The sequence below is a fragment of the Taudactylus pleione genome, unplaced genomic scaffold, assembly GCF_031769625.1.
Source record: "Taudactylus pleione unplaced genomic scaffold, aTauple2 ptg000003l, whole genome shotgun sequence".
Taxonomy (NCBI): domain Eukaryota; kingdom Metazoa; phylum Chordata; class Amphibia; order Anura; family Myobatrachidae; genus Taudactylus; species Taudactylus pleione.
This window is the reverse complement of record NW_028284406.1, coordinates 1,200,690-1,220,654: the sequence shown is the minus strand read 5'-3', so window position 1 is coordinate 1,220,654 and position 19,965 is coordinate 1,200,690. Positions and strand designations below refer to the sequence as shown.

Here is a 19,965-nt window from a genome sequence, read left to right as displayed (position 1 = left end):
GAGAGGAGGCCGGCCTGGGGGAGGAGCGCTGCCACAGGGCCAGTCAGCAGAGCGGAGAGGGCTGTGTGCAGCGGGGGAGGCGCCGGCTGTGTACAGGGAAGGCGCGCTCCCCTGGCATTCAATTAACCCCTGGGACGCCGCAGCGCTACCGCTCAGCTGCGGTCCGCTGTCCCAGGGGGGTAGTGGAAGCGCAGGTCCGTAACCTGGCTCCACGCTGCAGCCAGTCCCCAGGGAGCCCCCTGCCTGGGGACTCCGGACCATGTTCCAGCGGGGATCCACCGCGTGACCCCGCTGCTTACCTGCAGTCCCCTTTAAATCCGGCCATGGTCCCAAACATCTGGGGTCACCGCTAGCTGTGACCCCAGATGCCTACCAGCATCCCCGGATCAGTACCGGCGTTCTGGTACCGGCGGGGGTGTAGGGAAGACAGCATGGACGTCAAGAATGACTGTCCATGCTGTACTTCCAGATGTGCAGCCACAGCTGCCTTGTAGAAAACTTCAGGGGCTATCCTTAGCCCCCCTCTAAACAGGTGCATCCGACTCCGAGCCGGGCACCAACGAAACTGGGATGCCTTGGCTCGGGAGCAGGGTATAGGAGGGGGACCCTAGTGCATCCTGGGAGGCTGAAAACTTAACTCTATGGTGCCCGATGCCTGACGTCATCACCTATACCCCAAGGTATCCTGTGGATACCCTATAGACCCTGAAGTAGAAATGGGCATTTGCCCTAGGCGTGTCAAGACAGGGTACCCATTAGTACTTTACGTTATTGGATCATGGATTGGAAAGTTGATAAAGTTTCTCTTAAGCTCCTCCTCTCAACCGCAGCCTCAAGGCAAGAAAACATTAATAAATGACTAAGCGGGTGAAATACAAGATAATGTTTACTAAAAAATGAATAGCCAAGATAAAATAGCTACACAACAATCACATAGCAGCATACATTTATAGGCCTCGATGTTAAGTAAGTCAGCAGATAAAGTTATCCAGCATAAGGTATTTTGTTGCCAGTTCCATAAGGATAGTATTGAGATCCAGGTTTCGCGATGATGATCAATGCACAGTGGATGGCCCCCCTTTGGATACAGCAAATTTGCTGGTATTTCCAGCTAAGGAGGTCGATCAATTTAAATATACCACAGCAATCCTTATAGTCCCAAGTGCCCCGATCATGTGACGCGTTTCGCAGCTCCTACCGGCAGTTCTCTCACTATTTCTATTATCAACTAGCAGGACAACTGGAGAGTGAGCAACTTATTCCCACAGTATTCCTGACTATCTGCCGAATTATTTAACTTTAAGGCCTATAACAGGGCCGCAACTAGGGGGGGGGCTAGAGGTGCACGTGCACCGGGTGGGTATTGCGGGGGGGTGAAAAATCTGACTCGGCCATCTGAAAATGGTCGCCGCCAAAGAGGAGACAAATGCTAGAGGTCCTTACTGGACCTCTAGTGTCTGTCTCCTCCTTGGCGGTGGCCATTTTTGGATGGCCGTTTTCAGCAGATTCCATGTGGACTAGCCATCCGCATGGACTCTGTTGAAAACGGCCATCCAAAAATGGCCGCCGCCAAAGAAGAGACAGATGCTAGAGGTCCTACTGGACCTCTAGTGTCTGTTTGCAGAGCGCAATGCACACAGCGTTCCCAGAAGTGCCGGGAACGCTGGCGCTGCAGGGAGAGGATGTCGAGAGCTGCATCTTCTCCCTTCAAACCCCCCTGGAAACGAGCATAAACCCCATGGCAATGAGCATGAAACCCCTGGCAACGAACATGGAACCCCTGGTAACAAGCATGAAATCCCCTGACAACAAGCATGAAACCCCCTGGCAACGAGCATAAACCCCATGGCAACGAGCATGTAACTCCTGGCAACGAGCATGAAACCCCATGGCAACGAGCATGTAACCCCTGGTAACAAGCATAAATACCCTGACAATAAGCATGAAACCCCCTGGCAACAAGCATGTAACCCCATGGCAACAGCAATGAAACCCCATGGCAACGAGCATGAAACTCCATGGCAACGAGCATGAAACCCCTGGCAACGAGAAGGTAATTTTAAAGTAATTAGAAGCATTACTGTGGGGCATAAAATGGTGTCGGGCAAATATGTAAGTGGCACTTTGGTAATAGGCATTGCAGTGTGTGGCATAATGTGTAATGGGCATTATGATGTGTGGAATAATGTAAGTCACTATACCAGGGATGTCTGAGTAGTGCACTGCCTTATCGAGGAGCAAGGACAAAATCCAGGTACGGGAAGGGAGGGGGCGCAAAATTGCTGCCTTGCACCGGGTGACAGATATCCTAGTTTCGGCCCTGCCTATAAATGTACAGTATGTTTCTATATAACTGTTTTATAGCTATTTAGCTTACCTAAACATTATCTTCTATTTAATCCGCTTACAAATTGTTTAATGTTTACAGGCCTTGAAGTTTGTATTATTGTATTCCTATTGTGGAGACTGACTATCCCCATTAATCAGCTGCCGGGAAAAACACCCAGATAACGCCTGATTGGTTTTAGATCTTGATATAAATAACCGCTCTACTCCTCAGCCATAGATAATTCACCTTACGGATGTGACCACCTGCATTTAGCGCTGCACCAGTAAATTCACCATTACCCATCACCAATTTAGTCATACATATTACTAACCCGTTTTCTGAGGTATATGAACACCAGGACGGAGATAACTACAACAAAAGCAGCAGCAGCAGCAATTATAAAATATCTGTTTCTTTCTAAAAAAGAAATGAAAACAAAATTCATTAGTCATGAAAGTCTGACATTGTCACCTTATATAATTACAACTAGATAATCATATACAGGAATAAAGTCTACAAGGATTATATTATATATATATATATATATATATATCAAGCAATAGATGGGTACAGCGCCACTACCTGTGTGACTTACTGAGTGAAACAAATAAATATTCAAATGTATAGCAACTTAGCCTATTATTTTTTTCGGCGTCCGCTCTGAGACAATAGTGTAATACTAGTGTGAGTATTTTTAAAAAGTGAAAAACAAGAGAATTGACAATCAGGCGACTAGTTTGCTAGATGTGTAAATTCACACACAGTAAAATGTACAGTAGATAAGTTAATGGTTTACAAATGTAGTTATACCTCAAACCATATAGAGGGGCATGTTTCACGCTAATTAATAAATATAATAAACCAATAAATAGCAAAGTGCTTAGTGCAAAATATGATATATCTGATTACATCTAGATAAAAAAAAAAAAAAAATTTTTTGTTGAACTCATATAGACAACAAAGTGCTAGTGCAAAAATATAATGAATCTGAAACAAAGTGCTAGTGCCAAGTATAATAAAAATTATGAAAATTTATTGAAAAACAGTGCACATAAAAATATATAAATAAATATGACCATAAAAACAACGACTGGCAGTAAATAGATAAAAACAAAGTAGAGGAAAGTTGATATTTTTAAGCAGCTTATCTGATTGAAGGAGAGAGGTAGTTCTCCACAGTGCATGAGGCAGCCAACAGTCCCAACGCGTTTCGTCACTATGACTTCATCAAGGGGATATTGCTTCAGTGTGGTGGTCCTGTATTCATACCACACTGAGTTCAAATGAGAGTCAGGTGTTCACCCTACTTCCTTTGTCTTAGGGAGACCTCAAAACCAAGCGATTTCATAATTCAGCAAGCCATCATTTAAAATAGTTTGTGTTACAGGGTTTCCCATAAAGAAATGTTAGTTATAAATAGTCAAACGGCGATCTTTTAAGTTCAACTTCCGCCCTTTGTGAACTGGCCTCTGCCCTTAATTGGAGCGTCACATCCGTTCCCGGCAGCTGTGTTAAACCATAGCGCGCGATCAAGCACTTCCGTTTTCTTCCTCGTGTTCCGAACTGGGCACGTCACTTCCGCCCGCCGTGTGTTGACGTGTTCGGAGGTGAGCCGTGTCACTTCCACCAACCCTTCTGTCGTTTCGCTCCAGGATGCGGCACATCACTTCCGCCCTTACTTAATAGATGTGTTGAGCTCTTCCGCCCCATTGTTTTCTCCGGACTTAATGCTTCCGCCCTTCTTGTCTATAGAATTAGTATGTTTTTTGCCCAAGTATGAATAATGAGTAGGTGGTGTCTTCCATATTATCTGAAACTAAAATAATAAAGGATAAGCATTCCATTTAAGGAGGGTAATCTGTTTTGATGCTGGATATATAGGTTAGATCATTAAATGATTAGTCTAAGTATAACATTCTCCTTAGGCATAGATATATATTAGAATAATAATATATTAATAGTTTGATCTAAAAACACTATGAATATGTACTGAATTGTTTTATGTATATAATTATATTGGATATTGTTTAGATATTTATTCCAAAAAGGAATTTCTTTAAAAGTTCAACCAAGAGGAGCAGAAATTCAGGGATATAATAAGTTGTGAAATGTTCTTAAGGTATGGGGATCATTCTTTCACTCTTTTCCTTGAAGAAGAGGTTCCAAAGACTCTGAAAATTTCTTGGATTTTCATATTGGTCCGACTCAGACAAACGACCTCTTTTCATCCAGTTAGATAGTTACAATCGGTTTTAAGATGTACTTGAAGTATGGGGATCATTCTTTTACTCTTTTTCTTGAAGGGGAGGTTCCAAAGACTCTAAGGATTTCTTGGATAATCATATAAGTCAAACCCAAGATCCACCTCTTTCCATTCAATTGGGTAGTTAGAATTGTAAAGTTCTGATATCATTAATCACTCCTTGGCCTTAAGGCTTGCAATTGTGAATATGCTATAATTCCCTTTTTAGGCATTATCATTCTCTAGCCTGGTTATATTCCAAACCGCCGGCTGAATTTGCAGCACCAGGTATTCTCAATGGGTTACCTTCCTTGGTACTAACCTGGCCCAATCATGCTTTGCTTCCAAGATCGGACGAGATTGGGCTCACACATGATGGTATGGCAGCAAATACATATTTCGATGGTCCATAATGCCAGATATTCTACCAAACCTGGACTTCCCTCAGAAGATGAACCTTCAGGGTACTACTCAGGCCCCTCCATAACCTGGGGGTATATTGGTAGATAGGAATGGAGCATATCACAAGAAAGGAGCAATTTCGTAGTATTCATTGAAGCCTTTAGGTGCCAGTGTGTCCAGTTCAAACAGCCAGAACATCTCTCTTCTTGATAGCAGATTGCCCAAATCCCCACCTCTTTCTCCCAGAGTAACGTGTTCTATTGCCTTGAAGGTGATATCTTCGGGATCCGAATTATGTTTTATTGAGAAGTGTTTGGAGACTGCATGTCCTTCAACTCTGTTTCTAATGTTCCTAATGTGCTCCTGAATTCTGATTTTTAGTGGTCTCTTGGTTTTTCCTATGTACTTGAGTCCACATGTGCACTCTAACAGGTATATCACTGATGTGGAGTTACAGTTCATAAAATTCTTTATAGTGTATTCCTTAGATCCGTCCGAATTCGTAAATGTTTTTCTCTTGGGGTGAAGAAATTTGCAAATATTGCAATGTCCGCATTTATAGCTTCCATTGCACTTCAAAGTGTTCATAGTTGGTCTTTCATTTCCTTTATCCCTCAGCATACTTGGTGCCAGTAAATCTTTTAAGTTCCTTGATTTTCTATATATAATCTGTGGTTTTGTCGGTAGGATCTTTTGGAGTAAAGGATCCATCAGAAGGATATTCCAGTTTTTGTTAAGAGATTTTTTAATATGATTCTCGTGTCCATTATATGTTGTAATAAATGGTACCATTTCTTCTTTTTGTGGTTTCTCCGTCTTATATTGTAGTAGATTATTTCTCTGTAGGTTTTTCGTTTTCTGCATAGCTGTATTGATGATTGCTTCCGGATACTCTTTTTCTCTAAACCTGGTTGCATAAATATCAAGTTGTTCATTACAGACGTTAGCATTGCTGCAATTACGTTTAATTCTGTAGAACTGGGAGTATGGTATGTTGTTCTTCCATTTGTCCAGGTGACAGCTTTTGTAATGCAGGTAGCTGTTCGCATCTACTCCTTTTATAAAAATTTTTGTGCAAATTTGGTCACCTTCTGATGTTAAAATCAAATCCAAAAACTCAATACTTCTGTTGTTAAAATTTGATGTAAATTTAAGATTCATATTGTTATTTGAAATAAAAATCGTTAAAAGATTCTTCCGATCCTTCCCAAATAATTAAAATATCATCAATATATCTCTTATAAAAAATGATATTGTCTTTAAAAGGGTTATTACTGTAAACATAATTCTTTTCCCAACATCCCATGAACAAATTCGCAAAGCTGGGAGCAAAAGTTGTACCCATTGCGGTTCCACAGATTTGACGATAAAATTGATTTAAAAATTTAAAATAATTATGAGTAAGTATAAAAGACATAAGATCACATAAAAACTCTTTGTGTGGAACTTCAATTTCTTCATCCAACTCTAAAAAATTCTTGATGCGTTGATACCTTTTTCATGCTCAATACATGTATATAATGATTGTACATCGATAGTTATCCAGTTATAAGTTGATCTCCATGTTATATTTTCGGTTTGCTGTAATACACTCGTAGTATCCTTTAGATAAGATTCTAGTTTGATAACATATTTTTGTAAAAAGATGTCAACATATTTGGAGAGGTTGGATGTGAGGGAGTCAATACCTGCTATTATAGGCCTCCCTGGAGGTTCTGTAAGTGACTTATGTATTTTTGGTAAAAAATAGAAAATCGGGGTTGTGGGGTTTGATTTCATTAAGAATTGAAATTCTTCTTTGGTTAAAATATTCCTCTGTAGACCAAAGAGTAGAATGATTCTAAGTTCTTCTGTATATTCTTCAACTGGATCTTTGGTCAATTTTTCATAAGAAATTTGGTCATCCAGTAATCTATGTGCTTCTTTTAAGTAGTAAGCATAATCCATGATAACCAAACCCCCCCCTTTATCAGCTGGTTTTAGAACTATCTCACGGTTTTCTTTTAAGTTTTTCAATTTTATCGTCAAATCTGTGGAACCGCAATGGGTACAACTTTGCTCCCAGCTTTGCGAATTTGTTCATGGGATGTTGGGAAAAGAATTATGTTTACAGTAATAACCCTTTTAAAGACAATATCATTTTTTATAAGAGATATATTGATGATATTTTAATTATTTGGGAAGGATCGGAAGAATCTTTTAACGATTTTTATTTCAAATAACAATATGAATCTTAAATTTACATCAAATTTTAACAACAGAAGTATTGAGTTTTTGGATTTGATTTTAACATCAGAAGGTGACCAAATTTGCACAAAAAATTTTATAAAAGGAGTAGATGCGAACAGCTACCTGCATTACAAAAGCTGTCACCTGGACAAATGGAAGAACAACATACCATACTCCCAGTTCTACAGAATTAAACGTAATTGCAGCAATGCTAACGTCTGTAATGAACAACTTGATATTTATGCAACCAGGTTTAGAGAAAAAGAGTATCCGGAAGCAATCATCAATACAGCTATGCAGAAAACGAAAAACCTACAGAGAAATAATCTACTACAATATAAGACGGAGAAACCACAAAAAGAAGAAATGGTACCATTTATTACAACATATAATGGACACGAGAATCATATTAAAAAATCTCTTAACAAAAACTGGAATATCCTTCTGATGGATCCTTTACTCCAAAAGATCCTACCGACAAAACCACAGATTATATATAGAAAATCAAGGAACTTAAAAGATTTACTGGCACCAAGTATGCTGAGGGATAAAGGAAATGAAAGACCAACTATGAACACTTTGAAGTGCAATGGAAGCTATAAATGCGGACATTGCAATATTTGCAAATTTCTTCACCCCAAGAGAAAAACATTTACGAATTCGGACGGATCTAAGGAATACACTATAAAGAATTTTATGAACTGTAACTCCACATCAGTGATATACCTGTTAGAGTGCACATGTGGACTCAAGTACATAGGAAAAACCAAGAGACCACTAAAAATCAGAATTCAGGAGCACATTAGGAACATTAGAAACAGAGTTGAAGGACATGCAGTCTCCAAACACTTCTCAATAAAACATAATTCGGATCCCGAAGATATCACCTTCAAGGCAATAGAACACGTTACTCTGGGAGAAAGAGGTGGGGATTTGGGCAATCTGCTATCAAGAAGAGAGATGTTCTGGCTGTTTGAACTGGACACACTGGCACCTAAAGGCTTCAATGAATACTACGAAATTGCTCCTTTCTTGTGATATGCTCCATTCCTATCTACCAATATACCCCCAGGTTATGGAGGGGCCTGAGTAGTACCCTGAAGGTTCATCTTCTGAGGGAAGTCCAGGTTTGGTAGAATATCTGGCATTATGGACCATCGAAATATGTATTTGCTGCCATACCATCATGTGTGAGCCCAATCTCGTCCGATCTTGGAAGCAAAGCATGATTGGGCCAGGTTAGTACCAAGGAAGGTAACCCATTGAGAATACCTGGTGCTGCAAATTCAGCCGGCGGTTTGGAATATAACCAGGCTAGAGAATGATAATGCCTAAAAAGGGAATTATAGCATATTCACAATTGCAAGCCTTAAGGCCAAGGAGTGATTAATGATATCAGAACTTTACAATTCTAACTACCCAATTGAATGGAAAGAGGTGGATCTTGGGTTTGACTTATATGATTATCCAAGAAATCCTTAGAGTCTTTGGAACCTCCCCTTCAAGAAAAAGAGTAAAAGAATGATCCCCATACTTCAAGTACATCTTAAAACCGATTGTAACTATCTAACTGGATGAAAAGAGGTCGTTTGTCTGAGTCGGACCAATATGAAAATCCAAGAAATTTTCAGAGTCTTTGGAACCTCTTCTTCAAGGAAAAGAGTGAAAGAATGATCCCCATACCTTAAGAACATTTCACAACTTATTATATCCCTGAATTTCTGCTCCTCTTGGTTGAACTTTTAAAGAAATTCCTTTTTGGAATAAATATCTAAACAATATCCAATATAATTATATACATAAAACAATTCAGTACATATTCATAGTGTTTTTAGATCAAACTATTAATATATTATTATTCTAATATATATCTATGCCTAAGGAGAATGTTATACTTAGACTAATCATTTAATGATCTAACCTATATATCCAGCATCAAAACAGATTACCCTCCTTAAATGGAATGCTTATCCTTTATTATTTTAGTTTCAGATAATATGGAAGACACCACCTACTCATTATTCATACTTGGGCAAAAAACATACTAATTCTATAGACAAGAAGGGCGGAAGCATTAAGTCCGGAGAAAACAATGGGGTGGAAGAGCTCAACACATCTATTAAGTAAGGGCGGAAGTGATGTGCCGCGTCCTGGAGCGAAACGACAGAAGGGTTGGTGGAAGTGACACGGCTCACCTCCGAACACGTCAACACACGGCGGGCGGAAGTGACGTGCCCAGTTCGGAACACGAGGAAGAAAACGGAAGTGCTTGATCGCGCGCTATGGTTTAACACAGCTGCCGGGAACGGATGTGACGCTCCAATTAAGGGCAGAGGCCAGTTCACAAAGGGCGGAAGTTGAACTTAAAAGATCGCCGTTTGACTATTTATAACTAACATTTCTTTATGGGAAACCCTGTAACACAAACTATTTTAAATGATGGCTTGCTGAATTATGAAATCGCTTGGTTTTGAGGTCTCCCTAAGACAAAGGAAGTAGGGTGAACACCTGACTCTCATTTGAACTCAGTGTGGTATGAATACAGGACCACCACACTGAAGCAATATCCCCTTGATGAAGTCATAGTGACGAAACGCGTTGGGACTGTTGGCTGCCTCATGCACTGTGGAGAACTACCTCTCTCCTTCAATCAGATAAGCTGCTTAAAAATATCAACTTTCCTCTACTTTGTTTTTATCTATTTACTGCCAGTCGTTGTTTTTATGGTCATATTTATTTATATATTTTTATGTGCACTGTTTTTCAATAAATTGTCATAATTTTTATTATACTTGGCACTAGCACTTTGTTTCAGATTCATTATATTTTTGCACTAGCACTTTGTTGTCTATATGAGTTCAACAAAAAATTTTTTTTTTTTATCTAGATGTAATCAGATATATCATATTTTGCACTAAGCACTTTGCTATTTATTGGTTTATTATATTTATTAATTAGCGTGAAACACGCCCCTCTATATGGTTTGAGGTATAACTACATTTGTAAACCATTAACTTATCTACTGTACATTTTACTGTGTGTGAATTTACACATCTAGCAAACTAGTCGCCTGATTGTCAATTCTCTTGTTTTTCATATATATATATATATATATGCCTATAAAGCTGCAAATTTTTTTAATGAAAAATTAGCGATCAACAGTTTTTCTAAATTGCACTTGCAGCTCACCTAATTGAGCTAGATATAACAGCAGTAGGTTTCAATAATAAAAAAAAAAATGTAGACATTTTAAATCAAAATTTTGACTAAATTTAGATTTTCTCAAAAAGACAATTTTTAAAAAGTGTCTGAAAAACTGTTCAAAAAGTGTTGATAATAAATCCCCAACGTTTTATTTTGGGTTCATGATGGGATCACTTGCTATAAGAGCTTTCATTTTTTTTGAGTGATTCATGAAAATTGTATTTATTGAGGCAGTACATGTCTAAGAAAATCAAAAAAACTATATTTTTTTAAGTTCACTTCATTAGAGGAATGCCAATTCCACTTCAGGTGCGTTTGTGGATGAGATTCTACAGACAGGGACAGCTCCTACTTTTGTGCAGGTCAGGGCCGGATTAAGGCCCACATGGGCCTGGAGCTGAAAATGTTCAAAGGCCTATACTGAGAAGGGGAAGAGCTGTGATCAGTGCTGTGTGAGTGTGTTCAGAGTCACCTTGGTGTGTACATCCCCTACACTATGAACACTAACTACAAAGAATTAGAAAAATTGCATCATTTTTTTTTTTTTTTTGTTGGGGGGGAGACTAGAATAACTATTTAAATAAATACAGCTGGTAATCATGCTGTCATGTTAATGGGCCTATTTTTATGTGGAGGCCTGGAGCTGTAGCTCCATCCGCCCCATTGTTAATCTGGCCCTGGTGCAGGTGCACAAACTTTAGTGGAAAGACACTTAAACTGTGTTGAATAGGCCCGCCTTTTACAGGTTAGGTTTGGATGGGCTTTAATTTAATTTAATCAGTTTTATGCGGAATCAGTGGGTTTCCACACCTGAATCCCATGTTTTCTAACGTGAAAAAAGCAATTTAATTGCATAGCTTTTCCTCACACCGCGGGGATTTTTGACGGTAATTAGTCGCAGGGGAAACCACGCAGCTAATTGAATACCCCCGTGTCATTGTGCATAATATGCATCAAAGGGATTGTTTAAGGAGATAAATGAAAAGTAAAGAACAGGCTTAGACTGTTAAAATAATGAAAATGAGAACAGACCAAAGTGAAACTTGTAGATGATACCATCATGATCCTAAAATAAAACTTTGGGGATTTATTAACAGTATGATCAATTTTTGAGATTTTTAAAAAAAAAAATGTAAAAAAAAATTGGCTTGTTGAGAAAAATCAAAATTTGTAAAGTTATATTTTTCATTTTTATTGAAACATACTACTGTTATGTATCACATGAAAGCCTATAAAAATAGGTTTAAAATTAAACCTTGCCCAACTCTTAGCTCAATTAGGTCAGGTGCAAAAACTATTTAAAACAAAAAAAAAAACACCTGTTGATAGCTAATTTTTCGCTGCCATAGGCGAAACTAGACATTTGGTAATGGGTGGTAACAGTTCCAAATACCTCGTCACAACATCTGTCACACTGACAGTTTCCAATTGTTAGGGAGTAAAGTTTTGTATCTTTATCTGTATAGTCAGGCAATGGTTTCTGATGCCTGTTTTTTTTTTTTTTTTTAGTGAACATGAAATATCACTGTAGTGTGTACAGCTTATATTATGCCACATAGAACTAAGTGAATGTCCAGGGGCCCCCAGAAGCTGTTCCATTTTTTAATATATGAAATGTGTAGGGGTGTGCCAGACACTTGAAGGTGTGTGGCCAATCACCAGAGGGGCAGAAGGAAAGAAAGATAACTGCCCTGGTGCCCTCACCTGAGTGATTCATCTTTCCTTCTAGCACAGTACAAGGGCAATGGGTATCATTTTAGCCAGTGTGTGCTCTCTGGGCCCTTCCCATTCACTAGAAATACATTGGCAATGATGTGTGCACTACTGCTATGTGCAGGCAACTTGCCCTTCACAAGAATAGTGGTGTAAGGGGGGCATGCCCCCCCAACTGTCCGTACAGTGAGGACACAGACCTGACTGAGCAGAGCAGTCACCCAAAATTGGGACTTCCTCGTCACAATCAGGACAATTGCAGACTATTCCGTTCTCTCATACCTGTTCCTGCAGTTTTCACTTCCTGCTGCTGCTTGTCTGGATTGGAGACATGTTGGTGCTCTGTTTAGAAAAATGAATAGATATGTGGAATATGGAAAGTCTAGCAAGGAGTGAACTGTAGGGCTCCCTTCCCCAAAACCAGCACCAATGTTAAAATGACAGCACCCATGTTAAATAATAGACCTTCATGCCTGCAACCAGCCTTGACAAAAAAAAATTAACAACATTCTGGGCTTTGACTAGGCCATTCCAACACATTTAAATGTTTCCCCTTAAACCACCGAATATTGCTTTAGCAGTATGCTTTGGGTCATTGTCCTGCTGGAATGGTGAACCTCCGTCCCAGTCTCAAATCACAGGCAGACTGAAACAGGTTTTGCTCAAGAATATCCCTGTATTTAGCACCATCCATCTTTCCCTCGACTCTAATCAGTTTCCCAGTCGCTGCTGCTGAAAAACATCCCCACATCATGATGCTGCCCAGGGCCGGTTCTATGGTTACGCATGGTACGCGGCCGCGTAAGGCGCCATGTAGTGAAGGGCGCCGCGGCCGCGACCATGCAGAATTACCGTGGTGCAGACTGTCTCTGTGACACAGCTGCACCTCGCGTGTAGCACTGACCGGATGGAGTTCGGTCAGCGCTACACAGTGCCAAACACACAGCCGCCGAAGCCGGCAACTGTGTGTTTGTTTCAGCAGCTGATGAGAGTCTGTCAGACTCTCATCGGCTGCTGTAGCTCCCACTGCGGGAGGTAATGGGAGAGACGTCGTCATGACGACGTCTCTCCCATAATGCAAAGCGGCCCTGGAGAATGGTCGGGAGTAGCTGATATCGGCGGCGGGAGCAGGAGCAGGAGCGGGGGTTTCAGGTAAGTGGGTTTTTTTTGTTTTGTTTTTTATAACGTGTGTCTCTACTGGGGGGGGCTACAAGGGGGGATTACTACTGGGGGCACTTGAAGGGGGGATTACTACTGAGGGCACTTGAAGGGGGGGATTACTACAGGGGGCACTAGAAGGGAGGATTACTACTGGGGCACTTGAAGGGGGATTACTACTGGGGGCACTTGAAGGGGGGGATTACTACTGGGGGCACAGGAAGGGGGGATTACTACTGGGGGCACAGGAAGGGGGGATTACTACTGGGGGCACTTGAAGGGGGGATTACTACTGGGGGCACAGGAAGGGGGGGATTACTACTTGGGGCACTTGAAGGGGGGGGGATTACTACTGGGGCACTTGAAGGGGGGATTACTACTGGGGGCACAGGAAGGGGGGATTACTACTGGGGGCACAGGAAGGGGGGATTACTACTGGGGGCACAGGAAGGGGGGATTACTACTGGGGGCACAGGAAGGGGGGATTACTACTGGGGGTACTTGAAGGGGGGATTACTACTGGGGGAATTTGAAGGGGGGATTACTACTGGGGGAACTTGAGGGGGGATTACTACTGGGGGAACTTGAAGGGAGGATTACTACTGGGGGCATTTGAAGGGGGATTACTACTGGGGGCACTTGAAGGGGGGGATTACTACTGGGGGCACAGGAAGGGGGGATTACTACTGGGGGCACTTGAAGGGGGGGATTACTACTGGGGGCACAGGAAGGGGGGATTACTACTGGGGCACAGGAAGGGGGGATTACTACTGGGGCTACTTGACGGTGGGATTACTACTGGGGGTACTTGAAGGGGGGACTACTATTGGGGGCACTACTACTTGGGCACTTGAAGGGGGGCTACTACTGGGGGCACTTGAAGGGAGGATTACTACTGGGGGGGACTACTACTGGGGGCACTACATGGGGGGAAACCTCCACTGGGGGCACAACAATGGGGGGACTACTACAAGGGGAGACTACTACTGGGGGCACTGTATAAGCTTACTAATGGGGGCACAAGGGGCACTGCACAGGGGGGACCACTACCGCGGGCACTGCATAGGGGGGGGCGCCAAAAAACCTACTCGCTTACCAAAAAATTTGGGCTAGGGCCGGCCCTGATGCTGGAGCCACCATGTTTCACTGTGGGGATGGTGTTCTTGGGGTGATGGGATGGGTTGGGTTTGCGCCAGACATAGCGTTTTCCTTGGTGGCCGAAAAGTTAAATTTTAGTCTCATCTGACCAGAGCACCTTCCTCCATACATTTGGGGAGTCGCCCACATGCCTTTTGGCAAACTCAAATCGTGTCTTCTTATTTTTATCACTAAGTAATGGCTTTTTTTCTGGCCACTCTTCCATAAAGCCCAGCTCTATGGAGTGTAGGGCTTATTGTGGTGACATGCACAGATACACCAGTCTCTGCTGTGGAACTCTGCAGCTCCTTCAGGGTTACCTTTGGTCTCTGTGCTGCCTCTCTGATTAATGCCATCCTTGTGCAGTCTTTGAGTTTTGGTGGGCAGCCCTCTCTTGGCAGGTATGTTGTGGTACCATGTTTTTTCCATTTGATGATGATGGATTTGATGGTGCTCCGGAGGATCATCCAAGCTTTGGATATTTTTTTATAACCCAACCCAGAATTGTATTTTTCAACAACTTTGTCCCTGACTTGTTTGGAGAGCTCCTTGGTCTTCATGGTGTGATGCCTCTTGCTTAGTGGTGTTGCAGCCTCTGGGGCCTTTCAGAAAAGTTGTGTTTATAACGACAGATTATGTGACACTTAGATGTCACACAGGTGGACTTCATTTCACTAATTATGTGACTTCTGAAGGTAATTGGTTGCACCAGAACTTTTGAGGGGCTTCATAGCAAAGGGGGTGATTACATATGCACATGCCAATTTTCAGAATTTTATTTATAAAGATTCTTTTTTATATATATTTTTCACATTTCACTTCACCAAATTAGACTATTTTGTGCAGATCCATCACATAAAATTCAGATAAATAAATAAATTACAGGTTGTAATGTAACAAAAAAGGTAAAGAGCCAAGAGGGGGGGTGAATACTTTTGCAAGGCACTGTACATTATATATATATTCTATAAAGCTGCAAAAAATTTTATGAACAATCAGCTATCAACAGTTTTTTTAAATTGCACTTGCAGCTCAGTTAATTGAGCTAGACATATAACAGCTGTAGGTTTCAATAAAAATAAAAAAGTGAACATTTTTAAATTAAAATTAACAATTTTCTCAAATAGACAATTTAAAAAAAAAAGTGTCTGAAAAACTGTTCAAAAAGTGTTGTTAATAAATCCCCAACATTTTATTTTGGGTTCATGATGGGATCACTTGCTATAAGAGCTTTCATTTTTTTTAGTGATTCATGAAAATTGTATTTATTGAGGCAGTACCAGGGCCAGATAAGCAATGGGGCGGATGGAGCTACAGCTCCAGGCCTCCACATAAAAATAGGCCCATTGTCATGACAACATGATGTTGACTGGCCATCAGCTCTCCACACGGTCAGCCATAAATCATAAATAGTAAAATTGTATTTTTCTTTTACATATTTAGGGAGACATTGGGGCTGAGAGTATAGCGGTGTACTCACCCACATGGCACTGGTCACACCCACACAGTACTGATCACACTTCCACTGCTTCTCATAATAGGCCCATGGTCATTTTCAGCTCCAGGCCCATGTGACCCTCAATCCGGCCCTGGGCAGTACACATCTAAGAAAATAAAAAAAACTACATTTTTTTAGAGGAATGCCAATTCCACTTCAGGTGTGTTTGGGGATGAGATTCTACAGACATGGACTGCTCCTACTTTTGTGCAGGTGCACAAACTTAAGTGGAAAGACACTTAAACTGTGTTGGATAGGCCCGCCTTTTACAGGTTAGGTTTGGATGGGCTTTCATTTACTTTAATCAGTTTTACACGGAATCAGTGGGTTTCCACACCTGAATCCCGTGTTTTCGAACAGGCAAAAAGCAGTTTAATTGCATAGCTTTTCCTCACGCTGCGGGGATTTTTGACGGTAATTATTCGCAGGGGAAACCACGCAGCTAATTGAATACCCCCCGTGTCATTGTGTATAATATGCATCATACGGATTGTTTAAGGAGATAAATGAAAAGTAATGAACAGGCTTAGATAGTTCTCATTTTCATTATTTTAACACACAGTCCAAAGTAAAACTTGTAGCAGATGATCCCATCATGACCCTAAAATAAAACTTTGGGGATTTATTAACAGTATGATACATTTTTGAGATTTTTTTTTTTTTTATTTCAAAAATGTAAAAAAAACTTGGCTCGCTGAGAAAATCAAAATTTTGAAAATGTTATATTTTTCATTTTTATTGAAACATACTGCTGTTATGTATCACATGAAAGCCTATAAAAATAGGTTTAAAATTAAACCTTGCCCAACTCTCTAGCTCAATTAGGTCAGCTGCAAAAACTATTTAAAACAAAAACCTGTTGATAGCTAATTTTTCGCTGCCATAGGCGAAACTAGACATTTGGGCAATGGGTATCATTTTAGCCATTGTGTGCTCTCTGGGCCCTTCCCATTCACTAGGAATACATTGGCAATGATGTGTGCACTACTGCTAGGTGCAGGCAACTTGCCCTTCACAAGAATAGTGGTATAAGGGGGACATGCCCCCCCAACTGTCCGTACAGTGAGGACACAGACCTGACTGAGCAGAGCAGTCACCCAAAATTGGGACTTCCTCGCCACAATCAGGACAATTGCAGACTATTCCGTTCTCTCATACCTGTTGCTGCAGTTTTCATTCCCTGCTGCGGCTTATCTGGATCGTAGATATGTTGGGGCTCTGTTTAGAAAAAATGAATAGATACGTGGAATATGGAAAGTCTAGCAAGGAGTGAACTGTAGGGCTCCCTCCCCCAAAACCAGCACCCATGTTAAAAGAACAGCACCCATGTTTAATAAATAGACCTTCATGCCTGCCACCAGCCCTGACAAAAAAATGTATAACATTCAAAAAGTAGCAGACGGCTTATACCTATACACTGGACAGCTGCTTATTTCTAGAAGCTTCTATATTTCCTGTTACCTATGTTAAGGTATAAAAGTCACAGCAGGGTGAAGGGGGTAAGATAAAGGAATTTTAGTATGACTGTTCCATGGCGATGGCACTACAAGCCCGGTGAGCCCCAGACTCGCTGCCTCCCGGGGACTGGGCGCCACATGATGTCATTATGTCATGTGACTAGCACTTTGCAGGCGACCACCGAGCAGTCAGGGCACTACAGGGGGTGGAGCTGCTCCTCGGACAGACAACATCAATGTAAATAGATTTAGAAAAAAAAAAATGCAGCTGCAATTCTAATGGGTGGTCTGGTGCACCCCCGGACTACCCCGTAGTTTTGCCTATGCCTGCACCCTATACCTAACTTAGAGGTCGAGATGCTGGTGCCGGCATTCTGAGCGATAGCCCCCCGACCGCCGGGATCACGACTACATCCCATTATATCAGGGCTCAACAAATCCCGGTCGCCATGGCGACCAAGACTTTACACCTGGCAACGGGATTTGCAGAGATCCCGGCCAGGCAGTGATGACAGTGAGGTTTCATTTTGACAGAAAACGCTGCCCGCCCACTCCAACACTGCATGACTATTGCATCCAGCGGTAGTCATTAAAATTAGGCCCCACCCCCATTTTGTGATGGGAGGCGCTTTGTTTCAAAGTTTACGCGGGTCCTGGAGGACATGCTGCAGCGTCGACAAGAGTATTGGCTCGCCGGTAAGCAACACACCTAACAACCGGGGAACTATGGCAGCAGTGACGGCGATCCTGCATTGATAGTCCCTCAGCACCTCACTGGACAGTAGTAGGATACAGGACTTCCATTGCATCCTGGGAGCCTTGGTGTCAGTGCACTGAAGAGCTCCACAGGGGATAGCGACTGAGAGTGCACAGCCCGCCGGTGAGCAAAATAAAGGACCTGTGGCACATTACAGTTTTTTTTTATGTGGCAGAAGGCGAATCCTGCTTCAGTGGGACTAGACCCCAGGACACTAAGGACGCTGCAGCATGCACTGCAGTGTCAGCTTAACCCCACCCCCACAGGGCCGCTGTGTCATTGTCACTCTAACATGCTGCTAGCTGCCCTTCCTCACTTGCTGGACAGCATATCCTGGTTTGTCTCCCTGGGCTGCTCGTACTCCATGGCCTCTTCCTGTAGAGCACGAATGTACACTTGCAAGCAACAGTGGGCCAGGGCTCCTTGATAGACCTTGTCAGACAGCTTCACCAGGATTAGCTCTACACGATCTCCTCCTGGTGTTCTTGCAGCTGCCCAGCTACAAGTAAGTCAGGTACTTGCCCACCTATCATTCTACTGGTGTCTCAGATCCTATCCCAGGCACTAGATGCAGGGACATCAGCCTTGCCTCCCTGTATACATTGATGTAAATGATAAACATTGCCACATTGGGGCATACTATGTATTGTGGGCACTGTGGTGGTGCAGACTATTGTGGGCACTGCAGTAGGGCATTCTAAGTATTGAGGGCACTACGGTGGGGAAGACTGTATTGGGGTGCACTGTGGTGGGGCAGACTAAATTGGCATACTATGAATTGGACACCGGAGATAGGCATGTATCACAGTGTGATGGAATGTGGGGAAGCCTGAGGACCACTGAAGGAGCATGGGTGGTGTTCTATAGTTTTTATATATTGTGATTGCGGATGACAGTCTGGCTCCTAACATTTTAATCTGGCTCCTAGGTTTTCAAAAAATTTGTCAAGCCCTGCAATACAGTATATACACACACGAATATAATATATATATATATATATATATATATATATATACGCACATACATACACACACGTATTCTGCCTCTCCATTATACACACAAATAAACGTCTTCATGGCTACAGAATATTGCACCCAGTTAGAATCACCCCACAGTAGGTGCCTCTTACCTTCCAGGCAGGTAACGTTGGCAGGTACCGGCACCATCTCACCTGAGTCTTTAGTCACGGTCATGGTACAATTTTCTATGTCTACCCTAGAGCGTGGTATTACAACGTTACCGGTGAAATCAGCTTTCCCATTATACTGCGGCACCATGACGCCATGTAACAACTCATAATCCAAACCATTGCACTTTATCCTGATGTGATGAGCAGTAGCCAGGTCCTCTGATGGCAGGCTTATTGCTGGTCGCTCACACTTGGCCGGTGCCTCCTGCGCGCCCGGGGCACCTGCCGAACATACAGATGTCAGATTACTCTTCTTGTATAACAGCTATGATTTCTATAATTTATTTTCCATTTTTATTATTACAGCATTAGCTATTATCAGCAATCATTCCATGGCAAAGGCACTACAAGCCTGGGCATGCCCGTTGAAACCCCAGACTCGCTGCCCGCCCCGGGGTGGGCATACAAGCCCCAGCATGCTGCTATGACACCCCCTTGTTCCCGCTAATGGTAATAATCAGCAGGAGGGTATGCAGTCGGGAAGCCGGCGGACCTAATCCCGACAGCCGGCTTCCCGACTTCTTAATCCCGGCGAGGGTTAAATGACAGGCGTCTAAATCTAGACGCCTGTCATTTGACCGACGCCGGGAGACCGGTATCCCGATCGAAGGGACGCCGGGTGCGGATAGCTGCGGGGGGGGGTGGGGGAG

At 42.3% G+C, this 19,965-nt stretch overlaps 2 pseudogenes; one reads left to right on the top strand and one right to left on the bottom strand.

Annotated features, from left to right (window-relative positions):
• Positions 1-4,844: 4,844 nt before the first annotated feature.
• On the bottom strand, positions 4,845-4,963 carry LOC148543421 (5S ribosomal RNA; annotated as a pseudogene).
• Positions 4,964-8,370: 3,407 nt separating this feature from the next.
• Positions 8,371-8,489, top strand: LOC148543420 (5S ribosomal RNA; annotated as a pseudogene).
• Positions 8,490-19,965: the final 11,476 nt, after the last annotated feature.